At 36.5% G+C, this 12,501-nt stretch overlaps 1 pseudogene; it reads left to right on the top strand.

The window, feature by feature from the left end:
• The window catches only part of LOC113117434 (potassium voltage-gated channel subfamily H member 1-like), a 47,128-nt pseudogene that overhangs the window by 24,198 nt on the left and 10,429 nt on the right, over positions 1 to 12,501 (top strand).

Genomic DNA, 12,501 nt, shown 5'->3' with positions numbered 1-12,501 from the left:
ATTAAGCAAGGAGACACAGAGCTGTGGCTCTTATTTATGAGTGCGGTACCTAATGAGGATAATTGGTGCTTCTGAACAAACAGATTAAATGATGCTATCAGTCATGGCAATGGATGAGTTAGTAATGGCTGATTAGAAGGCAAAAGAGATCTGAATTTCTAGGGGTCAAAATTAGGACGGAATTGTTGGGTTTCAATTGTGAGATGTTTTCTTTTGAAGAATAATTACGATGACTAGATAATTACATTTGAATGACTGATGAACAGATTAATATTAAAGCTGAATTTCAGGGGTTTAATTACTTTTATAACATGTAAAGTACACTCTAAGAAAAGTCTGTGATGTTCTGTGTTAATATGAATGAATTTTCCACAGGTGTTTAACCTGTATTTTGAATAAGGCTTTGAAATGTGATGCGTTTTGAATTAAAGGTAAAATCTGTAAATTTAAGGGTCCTCTACACGATAACATTTATAGAATCTCAATTACATGACAATGGTGTTTTGAAACCTATGTAAATACCGTTATCTGCTAACAATACTGTTATTAAAAAATACAAAAAAAATACAAAAATGCTAATTTGTGAAAACGGTGATGTCATGCACATGCATAGGCCTATTACATGTTTGTGTAGTTTATTTTACATTGTTACATCACCAACTACTGGCCAACTATTTTAAGTCGCTTTAGTGTGTGTGTGAACAATCATTCATCGTTCTGACAACATTGTCTGTACGCCAAAAAAAACATTAGGCATCTATTTCTACATATTGTACTTTATTTTAAATTTAAGTTTTAAGTTTGAAAATGTCCCTCTGACTCACATAATTTTCAGCACTCAAAATGTAAGTGAAAGTGCTGATGTAATAATATTTGCATACTCTATTCAGAATAATTTCCATATAGATTTGTGATTGGTCTTTTCTATGATCTGTTTTGATCCATTTATTCATCTATAGCAGACTTTATATTGCTAAAAACAGTGACAAATTAGTGTAGATGACTGTGTGCAGCTGACTGAAAGTATGACGTGTGCTGGATGCAGCATTTCACTAAAACCTCAACTTTAACAATCTTTAACGCTATTCTATTTCTGCCTCTCAAACACTGGTGTTTCCTTTGTTCATTGGAATGATCATGTGTTTTACATTCTAAAATATGATTTACTTGAATATAACTTTTTTTTGTTATTTTCAGTAGTAAGTTTCACTATTTGAACTCATCTGAAACAATGCTTTAAACTGTATTGGCAAAGCAAAGGGGTGATAAAAAGAAAGAGAGGGAGGGATGAAGGGAAGAGCCCAAGTATTATGCTGGCAGTACAATTAATCACCTGCTCTAATCAAATTACACTAACACAGGCTTATCTCCTCCACCCCATGTTTTTCTTTGCTCTACTGCTCATTCTCTCTCTCCATCTCTGGCAGCAGCCCAACTCAAGCAGACGGTGTGATGTGCGTGTCTTTTACCCAAACAGTGTTGTGAATGTGTCTCGTCATCAAGACAATTGCTGCAGCACTTTTCTGTTGAACGGAGCAGGTGTACAATCATCAGATCTACAAAACTTTGTGAAAAATGTATACAGTACGTTTCCACTAATGAGTCCTGCTTTACAGTACCATCTCAAGAAAGTCCCCTTGGGGTTTAGTGCTGGTTTTTGCTCCTCTTCTAATGACTTGAACTTGCATGTTTTAAACAGAGCACACAGAAAGAACACGTTGTTTGGTGGATTTAAGGCTATATATCCTATATGAACCCAAGTAAGATTAATGTGGTTCTCTGCCACTGTTTCCACTCTAAATCACATGCTCGATATGCCGTTTCCTTGTTTGAGTTGTTGTGTACTTCAGGAGGAACAGAATAACCCGAATGTTGCTATTTTTAGAAAAGATGTTAAATTCATGAAACCTTGGCTTTAGCTGTGCTAAGGAGAGCAGTAAATGAGAGTGTGAAAGAGAGAAACACAGGGTGGATGGAGGAATTTCAGTGTGTCAGTCACAAAGTTTTAGTGAGCAATTTAGTGTCCAGTAACATATTCAGTCACATTTTTCTCTGACAAAAATGGCTACTTTTAAGGGTTATGTAGAAAAGTGACTTGAGATTGGCAAAAGATAATAAACGGTAAAAATTCCCTCCTCACTGTAAATCTTAAAATCTAAAACCTTTTTTTATTACTTTGTACTGTTCTCTGAGGTCCACTTACAAGGTCATCAAGATATTTACATAAAAAACAGCTATTTTCTGCGTTTTAACCCTCATCAGAACGCTCTGTTTGCATGGGCCAGGTGGACTGTAGACTCTGAAGTAAATGCCCACTGCTATTATTGGCTTACTGTTGTGACATTTTGACAGTTTCATCCTTCATTAATGGATGCAGCTGTGATTTAGGTTAAAAGGCATAACTACAACTAAACCATCTGTAATAAAAGACAATAGTGACCAAGTTATGAAAAGTTACTCACACTTGTGTGTTGTCACATTGGATCCAAAATAGTCAACACAGCATCATCTTTTAGTTCAATACTTCAATCTTTTTGTCATTAAAAATAAAGTTCATCAACTTTTTCTTAATGTTGGGATTAGAAGGAAGACAATGCAAAGACTGTTTTTCCACAACTTGGCACTGCACACCATCTGGCTGTCTTCGGTGTCATCTGTCGTTCGATTTATGCATATACCTGTGCGTTTGCCTCTCTTGTTATTTATACTATGTGTGCAAATCGGTAGGCGGGGCTAAACAGGCAGCGATGTAGAAACAGCCGTTGATCTTCTTCTCCGGAGGTGGTGTTTAGCCACACTATTATGTAAAAAAGCTTCAATATAAGCTGTTTTTAGACTAACAAGAAAGCTCTGAATACTGAAACTTACAGGATGTTTTTTATTGTAAAATTACTTCTTATATATCAAAATATCAAGGGAATGTTGATTTCTCAGTTCATGAGCCCTTTAAAGGGATGCTTCGTGAAATAATAAAAATTCTGTCATCATTTAGTCACCCCTCACATTGTTCCAAAAACCATGAAGCACAAAAGGAATTTGTATAGCCTGAACCTTCCTTTCATAATAATGAAATTGAATAAAGACTGGGGCTGTCAAAATGTAAAATAACCAAACCATAAAAGGTTGGTAAAAAGTCCAAATGTAATTCATTATTGACTTACAGAAGTAGCCATGTCTAATTTGTGATTGAAACATTTATTTGAGTCAAATTGTCTCAATGATTTGGTTGTTTCAGTTAAAAACAGATTTGAACTGATCTGGTTCTCAACAATGGTCTGATTCCATTGATGTGAATGTTTTTGTTATCAAAGCTCTGTTACGGTTTCAGAAGACTTCAGCACTTGAAAACATCAGTATAATTTAATCATGTGATATGAGCTAGAGATCAGATCATTATTGTCAAGAGCTGCCGAGACAATCCGTGCAATCTCAAAGAACAAACTAATGACACATTAAAGAAATACTTACACTCACTCTCTCTCTCTCTGTCACACTTACATGATTAAAGAGTGTACATCAGCTGTGTTAATGTGAGGGGAGGGTGTGTAATCAGCTGCCTGGCTCACTTATTTGTTCATTTGTTAATGAACATACGCCCGCCTCTGTAATGAAAAACAGATCTGTGTGTGTTTGATTCGACGGGACAGTTTATGTTGAACCGTGAAAGCAGTTAAAGTTTGTTGGGTGACCTCACACATTGATACATCTGGACGTGTCTGTGTCCTATGTGTGGTGTCAGAGCATCTAGGATGTGTGTCTGTGTGTGTGTGCATGTGTTCAGTTGGACAGTCTCTGTCAGCTCTGTTCCGTGTTCTTGTCACCCTGGAGCCAAATCTGTCCCCAGATCAGCAAAGACTGTCACACTGCATAACCGTACATCAACGCCATCTCACACACAAGACTCTTACACTCTAATAATAATGGCTGGGGTCCCAGAAAACTGCAGCAGATGACAAACACTGAGAAGTTTAATCTTTTTTTTTTTTTACATTGGCATCTGGAAGTGTGCATGAACTTTAAATGACAGTGTTATTTAAAAATTTATTTAAAGATATAAATGAAAGAGATTATTATTCGTTTGATCAAATTTAAGCATTAAAAAAATATATAAAAAATAACAGTTTACAGGTTTGGAAAAACATGAGGGTGTGTACATGATGACAGAACTGTCAGATTAGTTTATTTTAGGTGAACTATCCCTTTAATACAGTATATCTGGGAAAGGGCAATGTTTCTTGTGTTCATGAGACAGACATGAATGTAGAGTAACGTCAGCTAAAATTTTTATCTGAAGGTATTTAGGAGGGTATTCTCTCTCTATGTCACACACACACACACACACACACACACACACACACACACACCTAGAGTCCATACATGTGTAATTAGATTTCCTCCTATGTGAAAAGACGTTACAGGCCGGCTAAATCAGATTAAAAGAGACAGTCACTCACATTTACTGAATCTTCTTCTTTCTGTCCTTTACTTTCTCTCATTTACAATTCACTTTGTCATTTATTATTATCGTCATATCTGTCTCTCTCTGTTATGGAGCTGGTTACTTAAGGAATAACATTTTTCATACTGTTTTCTTTTTTAGTTTGTTTAATAATGTAATTACTTCTCTGCTGGTAAAGCTGAATTTCCAGCAGCCTAGTTTTCAGTGTCACATGGTTCTTCAGAAATCATTCTAAAATGCTGGTCTGGAGCTCAAGAAGCATTTCTTCTTATTATCACTGTTGAAAAACTTTTGCAGCATAATATTTTTGTGGAAACTGTAATGCATTTTTTTTTCCAGGATTTTCGACGAATAGAAAGTAAAAAAAAAAATCATTAATTAGAAAAAAAATTATTAAAATAAATTTGAAACAAATGTCTTAACTGTCACTTTTCCGCATACTTGTGGAATATAAGGGTTAATTTCTTTAAAATAATATTTTTATAAATCGTACTAACTCCAAAAATGTATATCCATCTATAGAAATAGAAACATTTCTTCTGGCATTCTTTCATTTACTTACTTACTAGTCTATTTTTTTTCTATTTGCATGAATCATTTGATTTATTTGTGATTAAATTACATTGTTCTTTTCCTGTGTTGTCATTTAATCCAAAGTTTCTTTCTGTCTTTCTTTATCTTTCCTACAGCTCTCCTCTATGCCACCATCTTCGGTAACGTGACAACTATCTTCCAGCAGATGTATGCTAACACCAACCGCTATCATGAGATGCTGAACAGCGTGCGGGACTTCCTCAAGCTGTACCAGGTGCCCAAAGGCCTGAGCGAGAGGGTTATGGATTACATCGCCTCCACGTGGTCCATGTCCCATGGTATTGACACAGAAAAGGTGAACACCCTGTGCGCCCAACTCTAATTACCCAGCGTGCAACTCTGGACACGCGCACGTGTGTTTGTGTGTGTGTATGGTTATTCACTCTTGCTCTGAAATGTTTGTGTGAGTGTGTCTGGCTAAGTATTTTTAAACATTAGTGTGATTCTTTAGCAAGATGCTTTCTCACGCTGTGTGTTTGGACTCGTCCTGTCATTTATACGCAAAACGCAGGAGGGGAACAGCATGACTCTGTGGATATGAAGTCCCCATTGGTTGGACATTGCCAGAATGTTCCAGCTGTCTCCTTTTCTCTCTCTTTTTTCTGTCGTGATTTAACCGTCTCATCACACAGCCTCACACTGTTTTCCCCAGAGCCAACCTCCATGTCTCCGTGACAACCACATGCAGAAAGGGAGATGCTCTGGAAAAGTGAGGGGCTGCTGGGAACGGCTGCTCAGGGAAATGTCACATGCTAATACGCTTAGATGCACACATGCACACCAGCATGCGAGTCCTGTACCTCTGTCTGTCTGTGTCGGCCTCCCAGTATGCTCACTGGCATGAAAGTAAACTAAAATTTGTATGATGTGAGACGGGTTATAAAAAAGAAAAATGCAAATTTTTTATAATACAAAAAAAGAAAAATTGGGGCTGTCAGTGTTAATTTAGTACAAATAATATTGCTAATTAAGTACAATGAATTAATTAGTCTTATATATAAAAAAAAAGACTAGAATCATTCCCTGGCTACTAAAAATATTCCAAATAAGGCATTTTCCCTCAAAGCAGTGCATTTAAAATAGCTGAAAGTTGAACTTAAAAATAAATAAATAATAATAAATATATAAAAATAACATTATAAACAATAAATATAGTCATCTGAACTGAAATCTAACCATTTAAATTAAGATAACTCACATTTTAGTAGGTTAATGGTTATGACAATGTTAATTTATTTGGTCTTGGCGGACTAGATATGTTGAACAGCAATTATGGACTTGCATCTCTTAATAGATAAAAAGACATAATGTTGCGAATGTGTAAGATTTTCAACTACTGCATGATAAGCATACATAAATCCCATAGTAGATCTAGACAGGTGGAGCTGGGGGAGGTGGAGGGATTCAGAGGAATTCTGACAGAACCATCATACTGTGAACACTGAACTAGGCTACTTAAAGGTTGAGCAGTCTCATTGGCTGCAGACTCAGCAGAGGCCAATCAGCTTGTGCCATGTAGTAAATGATGTGACTGATAGCAGATTGTATGTAAAAGATTTAGCCTGTCTAGAGTTTCATGACTTAACCAGTTTCTAATTTTCTAAGTTTCTAATAACAGATTTGATTAAATTTTATGTAGGCGGCCAGAAAATTTTAGTAGTGACACTTTAGGGGTCAATTCTCACTATTAAATATGCTTATTAGCATGCCTGTTATTAACATATTAGCTATTTATTAGTACATATAAAGCACATATTCTGCATGACCATATTCTACATCCATAATCCTACCCAATATCTAAACTTAACAACTACCTTACTATTAATTAGCTGCAAATTATGAGTTTATTTAGGCAAAAGTCATAGTTAATGGTTTGTTAATAGCAAGAATTAGACCTTAAAATAAAGAGTGACCGAAATTGATAAATTAGTCATCGAAGAGATGCTCTTTTATTGCTTGTGCCATTTGTATGTATGAAATTTACATTATGTTTCCATAGTAAATCAAGCTCTTTTATTGCAAAAGATCAAGGAAAACTTGATCATGACATGACCCCTTTAAATCAAAAGAATTTGCAGCAGAATTACCACTTATGTCTGTTATTTCGCTCTCCCATTACAGGTTTTGCAGATCTGTCCTAAAGACATGCGTGCTGATATATGTGTGCACCTGAACAGGAAGGTTTTCAAGGAACATCCTGCTTTCCGTTTAGCCAGTGATGGCTGTTTGCGGGCTCTGGCCATGGAGTTCCAGACCATCCACTGTGCTCCAGGAGATCTCATCTACCATGCGGGAGAGAGCGTGGACAGCCTCTGTTTCGTGGTGTCAGGGTCACTGGAGGTCATCCAAGACGACGAGGTGGTCGCCATTCTGGGTAAGAGGAAAACAGAGACAGAGAAATAGATCTGGATTAATGAGTATTGACTAGGTATGGATCATGATGGTTGAGTTGCCATCCAACCGTTGACTACATTAGTGAGGTCAAATAGTTTTTTATTTGGTACATTTTTAACAGTGGTGCAAGCTGTTAGACAAGATTTTGCCTTCTCGATTTTGGACAGCTCTAATTTTGACACCACAGGGCTTAAGTCTGCTTCAGCTGTTACCTTATTCAAAACTAATTTCCTCTACAGACTCAATGACATGAGGACAGCATCCCTCTGTCTTGGGTTTAGTTCCCTATGGGAGGATTATGTGCACCCACAGAGCTTCTATGTGATCATATATCTTGACTGACATACAGAATGTCACACCCACTCATCCGCACTGTGCTATCCCTCTCCCTTTTGTTTATTCCCACATCCTGCACCCTGGATCCACTTTGAACAATGTGTCCAGCTCTTTCTCTTCCTCTGTGCATAAAACATTCAGAGAACAATAGTAAAATAAAATGAAGAGGAAAGTTGACATTTTGAGCATAAAGCATGTTAAATTATGCAAAATATGGCCTAAGCTGATGATAAAAAGTAACAATAAAATTATATTTGAAAAGTAATTTTACAAAAGTATGTTTTAAGACATTTTTAAGATCTTCTGTAAGTATGAGTTCATCCTTCTAGCAATAAATGAGTTAGAAGCCTTCCAACTCGCTTGCTGCAGACGTCTTTTATATTATGTTAAAAATCTCTGCAGCACATTGAACTATGAAAATTTATACCACAGCATTAAGTGCCTATTTTTTTTTATATATAATTTCTGAGTTAAACAGATAAAAATGTCATAATGCAATAAATGATGTAATATTCTCTTGTGTTGGCTGCATATTGTCTCATTCATTCAGTCAAATGAAAACCTTCCCCTAAGAATACAGATTTTGATATTACAGTAGAAAACAAAAGCAAATATTATTTATAATATAGAAAAAAAATACATAAGAAATAGTTGCAAATACTACAATAATGGAATAAGATGTTGTGAAGCATTTATTTATTTATTTATTCGTTTTTCCTGATACATAATTATTCCTGTAAATAATCTTTAATAAAGAATGAAATGCATTAATGAATGAATGAATGATTAAACAGGGTGCTGTGAGTGGCTTCATCTTTTTCTTACCCATATAATTGTTTAATTTTCTTTATAGTGTATACCCTAATGCACAGATCTCATATTTTTATATATTTCTGATTTTATTGTCCTGCCTGCTGTTACTGTTCATATGAAGTATTATTTCATTCTTTTTCAGTATCGACCAGAATAAGGCAAACAGTGATCATAGGTCAGACTGATATGACTCATGGATGTACACAGCCCATGACGTACTGTAGCATCTGTCATTTCTAACATCTGTCTGTCTCACAACACAAAAAAGATTAGACTGCTTTGCCTTGTGAAGCCACAGCTCTGAGCATCTAATGGCAGTATTTTTCTCTGTTGACAAACTAACGATGTTTAGCTAAATTTGGCTTTCTGCCACGGCTGTTAAACTGATTTGAAAGGCCACAAATGTTCTCGCTTGCTTCTAAAATTTGAACACACATAAACACACACACACACACACACACACACATCGGACTATGAAGACAGAATAAAAAGGTTTATCGATCTGACCACTTGTATCTTGAGTGGGTGGATTGAGCGAAACTTTGGGTCAGAGGTCAGTACGCAGTGACCGTTAGATCTATAATGACACTGCTGCTCTACTACACATACAGTATTATGGAATCTCTCTTTTCATTCACTCTCACTTAAAAGTACAATGAACAGAGTACAGTGACAGTGCCCTTGTTCTGGGTGTTTATTCCTCCGTAAAAATCAGTTTAAACTACAACCACAAAACTGATACTTGGCTCAGTCCAAAACAATCATTCATTGATACGCTGAGGTGCTCAAATATCTTTATTCGCCTGCAGAATCAGTATTCTAGAAAATGTACTGAGACGCAGAACTTAAATAATTGATCGGAGTGGACATTTTGGCTCTGTAACCCTCTTAATCCTAGATGTGAGCAGATGGAGATGGATGGACAAGACTTCTGTGCATTTGTTGATTTCAGTAATGGATTGAGGGAATATGTCTCATCATTTTTCCCTTTGTCAGACACGCTTATGATAGATGTAGAGTTATACCCTAAGTGAGTTATCAGTCATAATTAGGGGTTCAAGCGCGTGGTGCACACAGATTTAATCATGAATTAGTCCTAGGTTTTGCAGACTGGAAAAAAACACAGCTGTTTAATTCTCTGGATTCTGTAGATCAATAATTGTCAAAGACATGTTGAAATTTACCCTTTGGGAAGCTATAGCTGGTTCCTTTAGAAAAGAGGCCTATCCAAATATACCCAAAAGCCTAAAATTCTATGGTAAATCACCTGGATTTGCCAAAAATGCTATTTTAATAATTGATTTAGGTGATTACAGACTTCCTAAATAATATGTAATGTATTTTTCCTTATGTGCTTAAATGCCTAAAACACTTGAACCCCAGTAATCGCTGCTTGCAGCTATATTGAGAATGTGTTTTTGCCAGGATATTACTGTTAATACATTTTTAGCAGTGCTTTCAACTGCTTGAATCCCCTGACCTGACGTGTTAGCGGTGGAATTTTACACAAGTTGAATTTTACACCAATAAAATCAGTACACATGATCTGTCTACTGTAATCTGAGAGACAGAGAGGAAAGACAAAACAGAGAGTTTTCTTAGTCGTACTCACTTAGATATCACCCCCAAATCTTGCTACTTGGACTAATAATAATAATAATAATAAAATAAAAAAACATTCTTTGGATTATCCTGGTTTACGCCTATGTCTTCCTATCACCTCCCTTGGACCTAACGGCATACCCCACAATTTATTCCTGTTATGGCAAAGCTGAATTTTCATCGGCCATTACTCCAGTCTACAGTGTCACATATAGTCATGGTCCTTAATAAATGTACCAATCAGGTCTGTTTGTGTGAATAAGAAAGTGTCTGTGTTTCTCCTCAGGTAAAGGTGATGTGTTTGGGGACGTGTTCTGGAAGGAGGTGACACTAGCTCAGGCATGTGCTAATGTGAGAGCGCTAACATACTGTGACCTGCATGTGATCAAACGGGACGCCCTTCAGAAAGTCCTAGAGTTCTACACCGCCTTCTCCAACCACTTCTCACGAAACCTCTTGCTTACCTACAACCTGCGCAAAAGGGTGAGTGAATGCGGTCTGCTGTTTCCTTTCATTACTCTATCATTTTCCACTTGCCCATGTCAAACCATGTATGTAAGCAGAATTTCATGGCACCCACATTAACAGGTTACTACATTCAAATTACACAACACTGCATGAGCACAGCTGGAATTAAACAGTAGCATGCTGAACTCTTAGGAAAATATAAATACTGCTCCTAAAGCCTAAAAATGTTTTCATCATTACTTATCATTCCAAACCTGTATGACTTTCTTTTTCTGCAAAACACAAAAGAAAGATATTTTGAACAATATTGTTAATTAAATAGTTTTTAGTTCCCATAGACTTTCATTGTATTTGTTGCCTGTACAGTGGAAGTCAATGGGAATCGAAACTTCTTGGTTACCAACATTCTTCAAAATATCTTCTTTTATGTTCTTCCAAAGAAAGAAAGTCAAGTTTGGAATGACGTAAGTGGTGAGTAAATGGTGGCAGAATTTTTGGGTAGACTATTAACGTCTTTAATGCTGATTGCCACTGGTCAATGAATCTCTGATACACTTTGTTATGCTTTGCTTGAAAAGGGCCTTATACAATCTGTTAAAGGGCTCATATGATGCAATTTAAAATTTTCCTTTCTCTTTGGAGTGTTACAAGCTCTTAGTGAATGAAGAAGATCTGTAAAGTTGCAAAGACTAAAGTCTCAAATCCAAAGAGATATTCTTTATCAAAGTTAAGAATCAACCACAACCCCTTAAAACGGCTTGTTCTAACACACACCCACATCTCTACGTCACGATGTGGGAAGATTTGTATAACACAGCCCAAATGTTCACGCAAATAAAGTAGGCGTAACTTTTGTTGTTGGTGTTAACATATATAAAGGATTTGCCAATGACATGGGGCAGATAAAGACAGACAGAAAAAGAGAAATGGTCTGATCAGAAACACTAAGCAGGCTTGTTTAATTGACTACAAATGACTGAAAGGCATGTTTTTTCAGTTCTGTTGGCTTTAATTGGAGAGGACAGTTTAGCAGTTACAAGAAATTATAAAGATTAAGAAAATTTCCCAAGCTGGGTTGCCCACGTTTAAACCAAAGAGTCCACACACCACCTGCTAGGTCACATCCCTGACTTTCTGAAGAAAAACATTAAATTTTGTTCTCATTTTATCACATCAAATCACATTCAAATTAACTGTAACACTCCATGAGCCAGATCTTGAAGTGTAGTAATTATCCTACCCATAAATTCCTTCCCAGTTCATAATAAAGACAGCTGTCAGGCTCTCAATGTATCTACATTTTGGATCTTGGCCCTGTGTTCTGTTTCTCAGTGGAACTGGGTCTGAGGTGGAGGCTAATAATAATTGCCAAGTCTGCAGTTTTCCCATGGAATTGGGCTACTTTATAACTGTTGCTGCAGGTTATTTTTCATGTCCGCGGGTTGAAGCGACTCCATGACATGGTTTTATGTTTATGCAGTGCGATACGCAATGTGTATAAAGACAGTATAAGTCATTATAATCAGCAATTATGTCCCCACTGGATGCAACAAATACCTTGTTTATAATAGGTTTTATTTTCTTGTCGCGCTAGTGTTCTGACGGGATACTGCATCACAGTATGTTAAGGGCCTAAACATTTCCGTCACACGCTTGAGGTAGTTGACCAATCACAACGCAATGGATAGCTGGTAAATCAGCGTATACCTTGTTTTTCAGAATGCTGAGCTTTGTAAAAATTAACGTATTTCAAAAAGCGGAGCACAGAGGAGCAGCAATAATGTACATTATGTGGAAAATAATTTTTTTAATCCTTAAAACGCATAAACATTGCA

Source organism: Carassius auratus, chromosome 17 (assembly GCF_003368295.1).
Source record: "Carassius auratus strain Wakin chromosome 17, ASM336829v1, whole genome shotgun sequence".
Classification (NCBI taxonomy): Eukaryota; Metazoa; Chordata; class Actinopteri; order Cypriniformes; family Cyprinidae; genus Carassius; species Carassius auratus.
Note: the sequence above shows the minus strand (reverse complement) of the source record. Positions and strands in the feature narration are given on the sequence as shown.